Source organism: Maniola jurtina, chromosome 9 (assembly GCF_905333055.1).
Source record: "Maniola jurtina chromosome 9, ilManJurt1.1, whole genome shotgun sequence".
NCBI classification, from domain to species: Eukaryota; Metazoa; Arthropoda; class Insecta; order Lepidoptera; family Nymphalidae; genus Maniola; species Maniola jurtina.
The window spans coordinates 792,501-807,500 of NC_060037.1; the positions used below are offsets into that span (position 1 = coordinate 792,501).

General features: G+C 55.1%; 2 non-coding genes and 1 pseudogene across 2 annotated transcripts; all 3 read right to left on the reverse strand.

Annotated features, from left to right (window-relative positions):
- Positions 1-6,987: 6,987 nt before the first annotated feature.
- On the reverse strand, positions 6,988-9,816 carry LOC123868613 (annotated as a pseudogene).
- Positions 9,817-10,411: 595 nt separating this feature from the next.
- Positions 10,412-10,568, reverse strand: LOC123868593. Its single transcript, XR_006796673.1, has one exon. It is a non-coding gene; the product is annotated as a 5.8S ribosomal RNA (ribosomal RNA).
- Positions 10,569-10,841: 273 nt separating this feature from the next.
- Positions 10,842-12,744, reverse strand: LOC123868592. The gene has a single exon (XR_006796672.1). It is a non-coding gene; the product is annotated as a small subunit ribosomal RNA (ribosomal RNA).
- Positions 12,745-15,000: the final 2,256 nt, after the last annotated feature.

The following is a 15,000-nucleotide window of genomic DNA, read 5'->3' on the forward strand; positions in this document are numbered from 1 at the left end:
GGCCACCAAGCGTTATCGAAGGCTCCGGAGATGTCCAAGAATAGTGCCAGTACATACTTAAAACCAGATTCAGTAGCAGTTTTGAGCATAGTTTGCAGCGCCGTGACGGTCGACCTCCCCGGGGTGAATCCATGCTGGCAGTCAGAGATCTCTCCCGAGATCTGGGGGGCGCATTTCAATAAGACGCGTTCTAATATTTTACCAAGGATCGGAAGGAGCGTAATCGGTCGGTAGGCCTTCGGATCCGTGAGTGGTTTGCCGTTGGACTTGGGCATGACAACGAGTCGGCCCTCTTTCCATACGTCTGGAAACACACCCTCTTCCACACACTTAGCGAACACCGAGTGGAACTCTACCGATGCCGCCGACCACACTTGCTTCACCATCCGTGCAGTAATCCCGTCGAGACCCGGCGCGGTGTTCGGCAGTCGCCTGACTATCCCTAGCAAGTCCTCCGGGCCGGGAGGAGGCGCAGAACAGGTCGACGGGATGAGAGTCGCCGCGACCCGGACTTGCCGGTGGTAGGCCGTGTCCTTCGACAAATCGTCATCGGGACAGAGCGCTCCCAACAGGCTGTCCGCAGCCTGGTCGACACTCTCCGCATAACCCTCGAGATACTTCACGCCACTAAGAACGTTAGCAGGTGGGCGGAATCTGCCATTGGCGATCCGGTAAGCCTGGCCCCATGGGTCAGTATTACCGGTCTCCGCCTCACGGACGTTGTACTCGTTCTGCGTCTCCTCCATCAGCTTCCGGTATTTCCGACGCTCCGCATGGAACTCGGCCCTCGCACTCTCCTCTCGCTCGCCTCCTTCGCTCCTTTTACTCTGCCACGCGCGGCGAAGGCGTGCAACCTTCTTGCGCATGGCGTCCAGCTTATCATTCCACCATTCATAGCCGACGTCCTTGCGCCTTCGGGCAGTTCCCAGGCAATCGTACGCAGAGCGCACGATTGCATCAGTGAAATCCCTAGCGAGCACAGACGCCGGCTTCCTCACATCCAGGTTCCCCATCCGTTCGCTGACGGTGCTGCGAAAACGGGCCCAATCCACACCGGTCCCCCGAAACCTCGGCGGCTCCCCTCCTTCGGACTCGGCGCACCCAGTGGTCCGAGGCGCTCGGCCGCCACCAACGGTGAAAGTGATGAGCCGGTGGTCACTGGAGCTGACTCCATCGTGGACAATCCAGTTCGAGACGGCAGCACTCCTTGTCCCCAGCGTGATGTCGATGTTAGATTCCCCGTTGGGGCCAGAGAAGGTACTCGGCTGGCCCTCCTGGTTGTGGAGGACGAGATCTCTGCCAGTAATGAAGTCTTCCACGTGCTGCCGTCGGCGCTCCGCTACAGCCCCGCGTCCGGTGTAGTGGCGGGGCTCACTGTGCCACATGGGTGAATGGGCATTGCAGTCTGCTCCAATGACCAGCTTTTTCCCCCGAAGACTCTCGTGAACTCGTTCCAGCTGCAAGAGGTGCGGCTCGACGTCCTCGGAGTACTGGAAGTAGGCGGACACGAAATAAAGGTCCTCCCCCCTCCCAGCGCTCACGCAGACAGTCGCACAGTGCGCCGTGGAGAGATGGTGAAGCGCCACCACCCGCAGGTCTTGTCGGACGATGTACACCGCCGCCTTCGGAGAGGCGCCAAACTCCAAGAAGACTGGCCCCTCCTGCTGCGCCTGCGAGTAGTGTTCTTGCAGAAGAACACAATCGAGACGCAGCTCCTTGGCCAGCGCGGGCAGCTCCCTGGTGGCCAGCGCCGACCCGCCGAGGTTTATCTGTCCAATTCGTAGGGGTCTACTGGCCATAGTTCGTGTTGGAGACGGAGCGTGCCTCTGCGTACTGGCGGGCTGGGCAGGCGGCGGCAGCGGTGGTGTGGGTCATGGCGTCCGCCTTGTTAAAACGCTTGCACGTGGCGCAGCACTCCACAGCGGCGGAACAGTCCTCCCGTCGATGACCAGATGCGCCGCAAGCAGTAGATAGGGACAACCCTCCAACCACCCATGGCCCCACCAACCTCTCGGTTATATGGGCCGAATCGCGGGAGAGCCCCCCGGTACTTGCTCTGGGCGTGTTTCCCAGGGGCGCATTCTTGACTCCCTACAAATTATTTATCTCCTCCTTGTCCCTTTTGTCATTCTCCCCCTTCTGGGGCTGACGATCACAATACACGGATCCCCGCGTGCCGCGCGGTCCGGATCCGTTCCTTCCTTGCGCAGGTCCTCGATCACGGCTCCGAGCTGTTCCGCCTCTTGTGCCAGTGGTGCGCGAACTCCCGTAGCTTCCCGGAGTTTTCCGCCGTTGCAACGAGGTCCTGGTAGTAGACTGGACCCTCCTCCTCGCGAACGATCCCGTCCAGCAGGGCGCGCCGGAGGTCCTCGTATACCGCACACTCCCACAAGACATGGTGAAGGTCCTCCTCCGCCAGTCCACACAAACACACACCACTATCAACAAGACACATGTCATGCAGACGCTTGTTGAAGCACCCATGGCCTGTCAGGATCTGCGAGGTCTCATAGTCCGGTGCGACCCAGGTTGACCTGAGCCGACCGGCCACGTCCGGGAAGAACCGACGCAGCTCACTCCCTTTCGTCTCAACCGTCCAGCGTGCTTGCCACTCCGCTACAATGGCCGACCCGATTTCACGCTTACGCCTGCCCATTTCCGCTTTGGCCACGGTCCTACGCGCCTCATCTACCCGGGCAGCACGGATAACCTCCAGATCCGCCGGCAACACCCCCGCCAGAACGGCAAGGGCGGCAGCACTGTTCGATCGATACGCCTTGGTCAGAAGGATCAAAGCGGGCCTCTGGGACCGGATCAACGACGTCCGCACGACATAGAGCGTCGCCCTCTCGGCCCAACACGCCGCAGCATACGTGACCGATGCTACATAGGTACCGTAATAGAGAATGCGCAGCGCTGGATATCGAATGCCCCAGGAAGAGGTCGACACGCGCGACATCTTCCCAAAGCAGTTAGCGGCGCGCTCTCCGATCGATCGCGCGTGCTCGGCGAAGGACAGACTTGAGTCGATCGTTACGCCCAGTACGACGGCAGACCGCACCACCCTGACAGACGCACCACCGAGTTTGATGACTGGAGCCCGCTGGAGCCTACCCCTAAGCGTCACCGTCTGCGATTTCGCAGGGGCGAAGGAGAGGCGGTTCCTTTGGGCCCAGCCCTCAAAGAGGGAGATGGAGTCGGCCGCAGCCTCCTCGATCTTCCGTCTCGTGGCGGCCTCTATCAGCACGGTAACGTCGTCCGCGTATGCAACAATTTTGACCCCCCCGGGGAGCGGCAACCGAAACAAGTCATCGAGCAGGACGTTCCACAACGTAGGACCCAGCACTGACCCCTGCGGGCAACCCATGGTTGACACCTTCCACTGTACCCGGTCGCCGATGAACATGCCTACTCGCCGTCTGCTGAAGTAGTCAGCGAGCATGCGGTAAATGTTGGGCGGGCACCCGCCACGCTTGGCCTTCAGCATAATCATCGGCCACCAAGCGTTGTCGAAAGCACCAGAGATGTCCAAGAAGATTGCCTGCACGTATTTCGCTTCAGTAGTTCTTGCTGTGCTTAGGATCTCGCTCAGCGCCGTGACGGTCGATCTACCCGGGGTGAACCCATGCTGACAGGGAGAGATCCCCATTGCGATCTGGGGCGCACACAGTAACAATACGCGTTCTAAAATCTTGCCAAAGACGGGAAGGAGCGTGATCGGACGATACGCTTTCGGGTCGGTCAGTGGTTTACCGTTCCCCTTGGGTAGTACGATAAGTCTGCCGTCCTTCCAAACATCGGGAAAAACCCCCTCCACGACGCACTTACCGTACACCCAAACAAGCTCCGCAGAGGCCGCAGCCCACACGTGCTTGACCATTCTCGCCGTGATGCCGTCGATTCCCGGAGCCGTGTTAGGCAGGGACCTAACTATGGCCTGCAGCCCGTCTCGAGTGAGTGGAGGCGCGTCGCAGCCAGTCGGGAAAATGGAGGCCGCTAGCCGGACCTCTCTGTGATACGCCGTATCCTTAGACGGGTCGTCGTCCGGACACAGGGCATGCAACAGATTATCCACGGCCTCACCGACACTCTCCGAGTGGCCGTCGGCATACTTAATGCCGTTGATGACGTTTGCGGGAGGTCGGTACCTCCCACAGGCAACCCGATACGCCTGACCATAGGGGTCGACGTTACCCGACTCAGCCTCTCGGAGGTGATAGCTGTTCTGCGTCTCCACCATAAGCTGTCGGTACCTCCTGCGTTCTGCATGGAATGCGTCTCTAGCCCTCTCTTCTCTGTCACCACCCACTCTCCTGGCGCTCTGCCACACGCAGCGAAGTCTGCCTACTTTCCTGCGCATAGCATCCAGCCTCGGGCTCCACCACTCATAACCGGTATCCCGGCTCCGTCCACGCACACCCAGACATTCATGCGCAGTGCGCACCACAACATCCGTGAGCTCACTGGCCAGGGCGGAAGCGTTCTTCCGCTCGTCCAGGAGCCCCACTCTTGCACTGATCGTCGCTTGGAATCGGCTCCAGTCAACCCCATTTTCCCGAAACCTCGGCGGTCCACCATCGACAAGCTCGGCGCACTGTACAGCTCGTCGCGCGCGATCGCAGACAATGGTGTAAGTGATGAGGCGGTGGTCGCTTGACGAAGCTCCGTCGCGCACTCGCCAGTCCTGAACTGCGACGCTACGTGTTGTTAGCGTGACATCAATGTTCGATTCTCCGTTTGGGCCGCTGAAGGTTGCGGGTTGGCCCATGGCGTTATGGATGACGAGCCCTCTTGATGTGACGAAATCCTCCACCGATCTCCGTCTGTGCTCCGTTTCCTGGCCCCGCCCGGTGTAGTGGCGGGGCTCGCTGTGCCACATAGGCGAGTGCGCGTTGACGTCAGCACCGATGACGACGCTTCTGTGCCCTAGGGAGTCTAAAGTCTTCTCCAGGTGGTGTAGGTGCGGGTCGATGGACTCTGAGTATTGGAAGTATGCGGAAACGATAGTAAACTCCGCCCCGCCCTTACTGATCGACGCGACGAAGCAATGCGACGTGGAGAGATGGTTGAGGGCCACCACCGCGACGTCCGCCGACACGACGAGTGCTCCAGCCTTGGCTGAGGCGCCGTGCTGGATGAGGCCAGGCGGAGGCTGTGAGTATTGTTCTTGCACAAGAACAACGTCCAGCCCCAGCGCCCGGGCGAGCGATGGTAGCTCACTCGTCGCAGCAGCAGCACCGCCGAGGTTGAGCTGCCCGACACGAAGAGTTTGAGGCCCCCTAGGGGCAGCCATAATTCGTTGTAGCGACGGCCCTTTGTTCAGCGTATTGGCGGGCGGGGCAGGACCGTGCGTTTGTGGTGTGAGAGTCCGACTCCCTACCGAAACGGTGGCAAGTGGCGCACCGGGACTTTTCCGCCTTGCAGTCGTCCTTCTTGTGCCCGGTGCAGCCGCATTTCCCGCATACCATCTCCTTGGACTTGCAGTATTTCTCCGGGTGACCGAAGGTTTGGCACTTGTTGCAGCATGTCACCCGAACGAAGTCGCACGCCTCGGTGGACTGCCAACCTATGTATATCTTCCCTTTGCTTAACAGGTATTCTCTTAGCGCTGGTGGACATTCCACAATCACTGTCGTGGACTGGTGCTGACGTCCATTCATCTTGAAGATCTTACATTCAGCCCTCAGCCTCTCTAGTGTCCACTGAGTGCCCCGCAGATTCTGTTCATGCAGGGCCAGCAGGAATTCTTCTGCCGGGGGGTTGCCGTCAATGTCGCGGAGGCAAATGCGCGGCGACATCTTCCGCGGCTCCGTCACCCTGAGTGTCGGAGGAGCCGCACTCCTGAGTCGGTCCGCAGCGTGCGATGAGGTGGTCTGCACAACCACCCCGGCGTTCCCTACTTTGCGCACCTTCTCTATTTGGACCTCAAGCACGCGTGGATTGACCGCGCGCTTGAGCTCCGCCTTCGTGTCTTCGGCAGTCTTTATCTTGTCTATTTGGTCCTCGGCCGGATAAAATGCAAGGACGGGGCCTCGCTCAGCCGGAATGGGCTTCGGGTCCGCTTTCTTTGATAGTTTTAGCGCAGCCGAATATGACGGCTGCGAACTGGCGCTAGGCGTTGATGCACCTGTGGTGTGCGGTCCAATGGTAGTTTTGGCGAGCAGCAGCTCCTTCTCCATGTCTGCGCACCTCGCATTCGCCCGGCCGAGCTCTGCTTCCATCTCGCACAGGCGCAGGCTGAGGGCAGCGACCACCGCAAGTGTGTCCTGTACGCTGGCGCTGATGGCGTTCGTGCTCTCCTTATTCAAACGCGACACGGGCCCCGTCACCGCAGCCATGATCGCGGTGAGATCCCCGTGAACGCGGTCCAGAAGCTCCAACTTAGACGCCTTCGAAAGCGAGGCCTGAGTAGTGTCTTCGTTCTCGTCGTCTTCGCTCTTAGCACCTTGGTCGAGATCCGTCGAGCGGCTGGCGGCCGGTGGAGGTCCACGACGAGCATCAGTGGCGGCGGCGGCAGCGGCGGCGGAAGCAGTGGCGGCAGTCGGGGCGGGCGGTGGCGGCGTGATAGGCCGACACATCCGCACCACCTCCACGGGGCGACGCTCCTCCGGTGACGTAAGCGGCCGCTTCAGGCCAGAGGGCACCACTGTCGGCGGGGTGGTCCGCGATCGCGGGGGTCTCGTTGGAACCGGTGGCGTCTGTAACAGCTCTTCCTCGTCGTCCCTAACTGGCCTCGTGCGGGGTGGTGCTAACCCCGTGGGCGGCGTTCGCGCCAACGACGACCGTGGGGCGAAGGGGGACGCAGCCGGCTGCTCCTCATCCGACATGACGGCGCGGGTAGACGAAAAACAGTTTTACAAAGTTATAGTCAATGAAGGTAGGCAGAAAAACTTTTTAATTGACATACGCGGGTAGGCAGAAGAAATTTTTTATTGACGTGAGAGGGTAGTCAGAAAAGTTTTTTGTGTGACGTATGCGGGTAGTCACACAAAAGAAAAAAAAAAAAAAAAAAAAAAAAAAAGTAAAGTAAAAGTAGATAGGGACAGCGGGAATCTCGTTAATCCATTCATGCGCGTCACTAATTAGATGACGAGGCATTTGGCTACCTTAAGAGAGTCATAGTTACTCCCGCCGTTTACCCGCGCTTGCTTGAATCTCTTCACGTTGACATTCAGAGCACTGGGCAGAAATCACATTGCGTCAACACCCGCGAGGGCCATCGCAATGCTTTGTTTTAATTAGACATAGACAGTCGGATTCCCCTTGTCCGTGCCAGTTCTGAGCTGACCGTTGAACGGCGGTCGTACAGAACCGCGCCGGTCGCGCACGAGACGAAACCGACGCGGCCTTACGGCTAGGAAGATCCGCGGAAGGCCGGAACGCGGGTCCGGATTCCGCCCTCACGCCCCGAGGGACGCTCGAGCATCGACCAGGCCCGGCACCGGCCGCATCCGCTTCCCGTCCAAACCCGACACGCCCCGGTCCTCAGAGCCAATCCTTATTCCGAAGTTACGGATCCAATTTGCCGACTTCCCTTACCTACATTATTCTATCGACTAGAGGCTCTTCACCTTGGAGACCTGCTGCGGATATGGGTACGAACCGGCGCGACATCTCCACGTACATCCCTCACCTGAATTTTCAAGGTCCGCAGAGAGTATCCGGACACCGCCGCAAATGCGGTGCTCTTCGCGTTCCGAACCATATCTCCCTTCTATAGGATTCCATGGAACTCGAACGCTCAGGCAGAAAAGAAAACTCTTCCCGGACCCCTCGGCGGCGTCTTCAGGCCACTTTGGGTTACCCCGTCGAACACTCGCGTTGAAACGAGGGAACGATTATTGAAACGGTTCCGCTGCCGGGTTCCGGAATAGGAACCGGATTCCCTTTCGCTCAAAGGGCGTTGTTTATCTTTATTTAAGTCTAAAAACAAAAAACAAAAAAAACACGCCACATCGACATAAGATCTCTCCTTGAGCTTAGGATCGACTGACTCGCGAGCAACTACTGTTCACGCGAAACCCTTCTCCACGTCAGTCCTCCAGGGCCTCGCTGGAGTATTTGCTACTACCACCAAGATCTGCACCGACGGAGGCTCCAGGCGGGCTCACGCCCAGACCCTTCTGCGCTCTCCGCCGCGCACGTCCTACTCGTTACGGCATAATGACGCGTCGATGCGCGTCGCACGTGCCCGTAACGGTATTGTATAGGCAAAACGCTTCAGCGCCATCCATTTTCAGGGCTGGTTGCTTCGGCAGGTGAGTCGTTGCACACTCCTTAGCGGATTCCGACTTCCATGGCCACCGTCCTGCTGTCATGAGCGACCAACGCCTTTCATGGTGTCCCATGAGCGTTTTTTGGGCGCCTTAACAGTACGTTTGGTTCATCCCACAGCGCCAGTTCTGCTTACCAAAATTGGCCCACTTGGCACCGTCATCAGATCTCCGGCTTCATCGTTCGAGTAAGCCGGAGTTCTCACCCATTTAAAGTTTGAGAATAGGTTGAGGTCGTTTCGGCCCCAATGCCTCTAATCATTCGCTTTACCGGATGGGACTGTTAACAGTCGGCGCCAGCTATCCTGAGGGAAACTTCGGACGGAACCAGCTACTAGATGGTTCGATTAGTCTTTCGCCCCTATACCCAGTTCCGACGATCGATTTGCACGTCAGAATCGCTACGGTCCTCCATCAGGGTTTCCCCTGACTTCGACCTGACCAGGCATAGTTCACCATCTTTCGGGTCCCAACATCTGTGCTCGGAGCGCGCCTGCATTCACGGATTGGAAACGAGACGCCTCGGGAGTGCGAGAGGCCGAACCGGCCGGCGCTCCATCCTCCCTACGTTCACTTTCGTTGCGCCTTTCAGTCTAATGACATTGACAACTCAATGACTCGCACACATGCTAGACTCCTTGGTCCGTGTTTCAAGACGGGTCCTGCGAGTGCCCGAAAATGACTCATCGCAGACTGAGACGCGCACGGTCCGAGACTGCACGGCTGCGACGACAGCGGCGCCGCGTCCCGGTCCGCACTTGGGCAGGATCGAGACTTGGTACGGCGCGAGCTTGCGTCGGGCCGGACGCGCGCGAGATGCGCGTGCGCGTTTCATACCACTACCGTCCCCCGCCGGCCGGCTACCGCCACGGTCCAGCGGTGGGCGCGAACGTCCACCGCTGGGCGAATCGGACGGCGCTTAAGCCGACAGGGAACGGGTCGCGATGCATTACTGAGAGAGAAGTGCACGACGCCGGCGGACCGAGACGGACGCGACCCGTGCCGCGTCCCGGCACCCGTGAGGGGCGAGACGCGACATCGAGGCGCGCGCCCGCACGCCGCCGGATGTCGATGAATCTCTCCGTTCGTTCATTCGAGTTTCGCAGGTTTACCCCTGAACGGTTTCACGTACTCTTGAACTCTCTCTTCAAAGTTCTTTTCAACTTTCCCTCACGGTACTTGTTCGCTATCGGTCTCGCGGTAATATTTAGCCTTAGATGGAGTTTACCACCCACTTAGGGCTGCACTCTCAAGCAACCCGACTCTGAGGAGTGTCCCTCTCGCCGCCTCGCTCCGTCGCTACGGGCCTGGCACCCTCTACGGGAAAACGGCCCCGTTCAAGACGAACTTGGACAGGAGCGGCGACGACGAGAAAGCGGAACCTCCCGAACACCACATCTCCCGCGATCGTTACAACCGCGCGATTCAGTGCTGGGCTGTTTCCTGTTCGCTCGCCGCTACTAAGGAAATCCTGGTTAGTTTCTTTTCCTCCGCTTACTAATATGCTTAAATTCGGCGGGTGATCCTCCCTGATCTGAGGCCAACGATAAAAGTGGAGGCAGACACGATATCCGTCAGCTCGACGGCGCCGTCGGCACGCGCCTGGGGCGCGCGCGAACGACGCCGTCGCGCGAGTCCGGACGTCGAGTCCGCCTACTGTTCGAATGAAATTAATCAATCAATCTTTTCATTGACGTGTAACGATTTGGAGCGGACGTCTTCCCCTCGCGCGTCCGCGATTTCCGTCCGCCGTGGAGGCCCCCCCCGCTCGTGTGTTACACGCCGCACGTGACGCGTACGATCTACCGATTTGCCGTAAACGGAAGGGTCGGTCGATCGAGCCGGTCGTTAGTGCGACACCGCACGAGGGGGGTTCCATCTGTCCTTCTCTGTGCGTGTGCACATTGCGCGCACACGCACACGAGGGGACACGATGGACGGCACCACGGTTTTTACACGGAGATGGACTGCGAGAGGAACCGTAGGCGCTCGAACGACACGAAAATTCTATTTTTAAACGGACCGATCCGAGGGATATATTAATTCTCAGTTAATAGTCGCCCCCCGTGTCACGGAATCCGCCACGTGTCCACCACAACATGTGTGTGTGGACAGTGTGGTTTTTGTTTTTATGCAGCCGGCCCTCAGACAGGAGTGGTCCTGGATGTTTCTCCACGGACCGCAATGTGCGTTCGAAATGTCGATGTTCAAATGTGTCCTGCAGTTCACACTATGACGCGCAGTTAACTGCGTTCTTCATCGACCCGCGAGCCAAGTGATCCACCGTCCAGGGTAATAGTTTATTATTTAATAACAATAATAATAATATATTTTGTATTTGTGTATTGATATCAATAATTGTTGTGTCGAGAGTGAGGACCGCCCGCGCGACACGCCCGCCCGCCCGCCCGCACGCACGGGGCGGGGCGGGGCGGGCCACGCGCGGCCGGTCGCAAGTCTCATGTTGTGTGAGAATATTTGCTTGTTGGTTTGGTGGTGTCTTTAACAACATATACTACTATGTACGCGCGCGCGCGATGTACGTGTGCGTTTAGTGTACGTGTACGTTAATGATCCTTCCGCAGGTTCCCCTACGGAAACCTTGTTACGACTTTTACTTCCTCTAAATGATCAAGTTTGGTCAACTTCCCAGCAACGCCGACGGCCGTGAAGCCACCGCGTGTCGGTCCGAAGACCTCACTAAATCATTCAATCGGTAGTAGCGACGGGCGGTGTGTACAAAGGGCAGGGACGTAATCAACGCGAGCTTATGACTCGCGCTTACTAGGAATTCCTCGTTTATGGGGGATAATTGCAAACCCCAATCCCCAGCACGAAGGAGTTTCAACGGGTTGCCCGGGCCTCTAGGCCAGGGAGAACATGCTGATTCCTTCAGTGTAGCGCGCGTGCGGCCCAGGACATCTAAGGGCATCACAGACCTGTTATTGCTCAATCTCGTGCGCCTCGAAGACGCCGGTCCCTCTAAGAAGAATTTTAATACGCCGCCAGTGAGTTGCTCGACCGAAATCGTGCACACCTAAATGACGACGCCTATTTAGCAGGCTAGAGTCTCGTTCGTTACCGGAATTAACCAGACAAATCGCTCCACCAACTAAGAACGGCCATGCACCACCACCCACCGAATCAAGAAAGAGCTGTTAATCTGTCAATCCTTCCGGTGTCCGGGCCTGGTGAGATTTCCCGTGTTGAGTCAAATTAAGCCGCAGGCTCCACTCCTGGTGGTGCCCTTCCGTCAATTCCTTTAAGTTTCAGCTTTGCAACCATACTCCCCCCGGAGTCCAAAATCTTTGGTTTCCCGGAAGCTGCCCGCCGAGCCATTGTAGTAACGTCGGCGGATCGCTAGATGACATATTTACGGTTAGAACTAGGGCGGTATCTAATCGCCTTCGAACCTCTAACTTTCGTTCTTGATTGATGAAAACACCTTTGGCAAATGCTTTCGCTGATGTTCGTCTTGCGACGATCCAAGAATTTCACCTCTAACGTCGCAATACGAATGCCCCCAGTTATCCCTATTAATCATTACCTCGGAGTTCTGAAAACCAACAAAATAGAACCGAGATCATATTCTATTATTCCATGCACGAAATATTCAAGCGGCATTTTGAGCCCGCTTTGAGCACTCTAATTTGTTCAAAGTAAAATTGTCGGCCCACCTCGACACTCAATAAAGAGCACCGCGATAGGATTTTGATATTGAACCGGCGTGTTACCGCCGGCTCACCGACGATATGCTCCGCAAACGTGTCAGTATCACCGCGGATGCGGTGCACCGACAGCGCGGCGCACAAATGCAACTACGAGCTTTTTAACCGCAACAATTTTAGTATACGCTATTGGAGCTGGAATTACCGCGGCTGCTGGCACCAGACTTGCCCTCCAATTGTTCCTCGTTAAAATATTTAAAGTGTACTCATTCCGATTACGAGGCCTCGTAAGAGTCCCGTATCGTTATTTTTCGTCACTACCTCCCCGTGCCGGGAGTGGGTAATTTGCGCGCCTGCTGCCTTCCTTGGATGTGGTAGCCGTTTCTCAGGCTCCCTCTCCGGAATCGAACCCTGATTCCCCGTTACCCGTGACAACCATGGTAGTCGCAGAAACTACCATCGAAAGTTGATAAGGCAGACATTTGAAAGATGCGTCGCCGGTACTGGACCGTGCGATCGGCAAAAGTTATCCAGATTCATCAAAAGTAACGACTTCGGACGCGAGGCCCTCCGTCGATTGGTTTTGATCTAATAAAAGCACTCGTCCCATCACTGGTCGGAGTTCTGATTGCATGTATTAGCTCTAGAATTACCACAGTTATCCAAGTAACTGAGTAAGATCTAAGGAACCAAAACTGATATATTGAGCCATTCGCGGTATCGCCTTAATACGGCTTGCACTGAGACATGCATGGCTTAATCTTTGAGACAAGCATATAACTACTGGCAGGATCAACCAGGGAGCTACTCAGAGTACTATACTCCGGCGGGCGTCGCGCGTTGCGCGTTGCGTGTGCGCGCGCGCGCACTCGCACGCGAGCTCACGACGACGACGCACGACGCACGACGGAGATCGAAGCGACTCGCGTGCGCTCCAATGACGGAAGCGACGCGGTGCCCGAGAGACATATAAGTAGTATAGTAGGAGAAGACAATATTCGGCTCCGGCGGAGAGGCGAAGCGTGAGGAGGATCGCGATATCGCTCCCTCCGACGGCCCCCCTCTTATTGTTTAAAGGACACTCGAGGTCCACATGTTCCGAACGTTCATAAACAAGACGATATCTGTTGAAATACACACGCGCACGTTTAGTGCTGCAAATGCTTTTCGTCCGCTGAAACAACAGAAACGGGAAAGACATTGCTTATCGTCGCTCGGTGTAAGAGAGCCCAGACGTACAGAGTTCCCGCGCGTTCTACACACGAACGACAACTACACACCTTATGTATGTAGTTGTCGTTGTTGTGCGGTAACGTCCATCTTGTGGAAGGGGATAACTGTGTGTGCGCCACACGGTCGGTGAAAACCGACCGAGTTTTAGGCACGCTTTGGACTTTCACATTTCGGCCGTTATATCAACTACATATATTTTGTATATATATTAGTTGTTACCACGAAAAACACCGCCGCTTTGTAGAGAGAACTCCTTCGCGCAGAGCGGCGCGTCGTTACCGTCTCAGAGCGATAAGGGGGACGGCGCTGCTAACTTTTTTTTTTCCGTTAGCGAGTATGCCGCCTCCCCCCCGTTCGGCTCCGGATCGAAACGCTGGCTGCCACCATAGCGTTGGAGTTCGCCCTCAGATGCGGTCTCGTCGGTCGACACAGTGGATTGGATGAAAAATTCAAATATAATTATTATTAATAACATTTGCTCTACTGACACTTTACTAAAGGCCCTTCTTTTTTCACCAATATATTTATTTCTTAATATATTTATTTATTATCAAGTATATAACAACCCCAGAAAAGACCCCACACACGCAATATGTTCAAACACAAGTTTTTCAAACTTATTTTATTATTATTTATAAGTTTTATTTCCATGAGTACAAAACATATCTGGGGGCGCCTTGTTCGTTCAATATAGTTGGTGAAAAATTTGAACTTATAATATAATGTGAAGCGCAACTATTGCCACACCTACTCTAATATCCTCCGACACACAAACGATGCAGCGGTTCATAACGCAACGTTTTATGAACTACAACAGCTAAACTATATGCTGAGCTGAACACAATCACGTTTCGTTTACCACTGAATCCTCTGTGGGGAGACTGGCGACAACCCATTTGTCTCTTTTCGAAAATAAAGAAGATAATGACGAATAATGAATATAATAATGATGATGATAATGATAATATGGTGTGCCCGTCCCAAAAAAAAAAAAAAAAAAATTATTTATAATAATAAAATAATTAATATAACACCACACTTAATTATAATTTTTAACCCCGGGGAGAGGCTACACAGCGATTTGCACCAAAATAAACAATGCCTTTTATCCGAATATGAGATAATTAATTTATTATGACGCTCCATTACACTGTTGCTTAGGTGTGCCAACATAATTTATACAGCATCATTAATTATATTACTCTCAAATCATCACTGGGCTTTGATCTACTTTATTGTTAATTAAAAATAAAATTCTTGGATCGTCGCAACACGAACGTCAAGCGAAAGCATTCATTTATTTGCCAAAAGTGTTTTAACCATCAATCAAGAACGAAAGTCCCTACAACTACATATTGTATACCACCGCCCTAGTTGTGACCGTAAAATATGAGCCATCTAGCGATTCGCAGACGTTGCTCTCGGCGGGCGGCTGCCGTTTTCACCACCAAACATTTTTCACCACGGGTAGAGTAGAGTAGAGTAGAGTAGAGTAGAGTAGAGTAGAGTAGAGTAGAGTAGAGTATGGTTGCAATTGTTGAAACTAAGAGGGATCGACAGAAGGAGGGCACCACCATGAGTGGAGCCTGTGGCTTAATTTGACTCATCATGGGGAAACTACTTCGTGTGCTGGGGATATTGGGGTTTGCAATTATATCAGCTTACGTATGTTGTCCTTGTCCTGCCCTTACTTACTAGCTGTAAAAGCTGCGCTTACTACGCGGGCAATAAAATTGAAACTTATCAATTCGCATAATGTTGTTGAAAGTTTTAACGTGGTAGTGACGTCACAATTGACTAAATTCAGTAGCCCGTGTAATTATCCC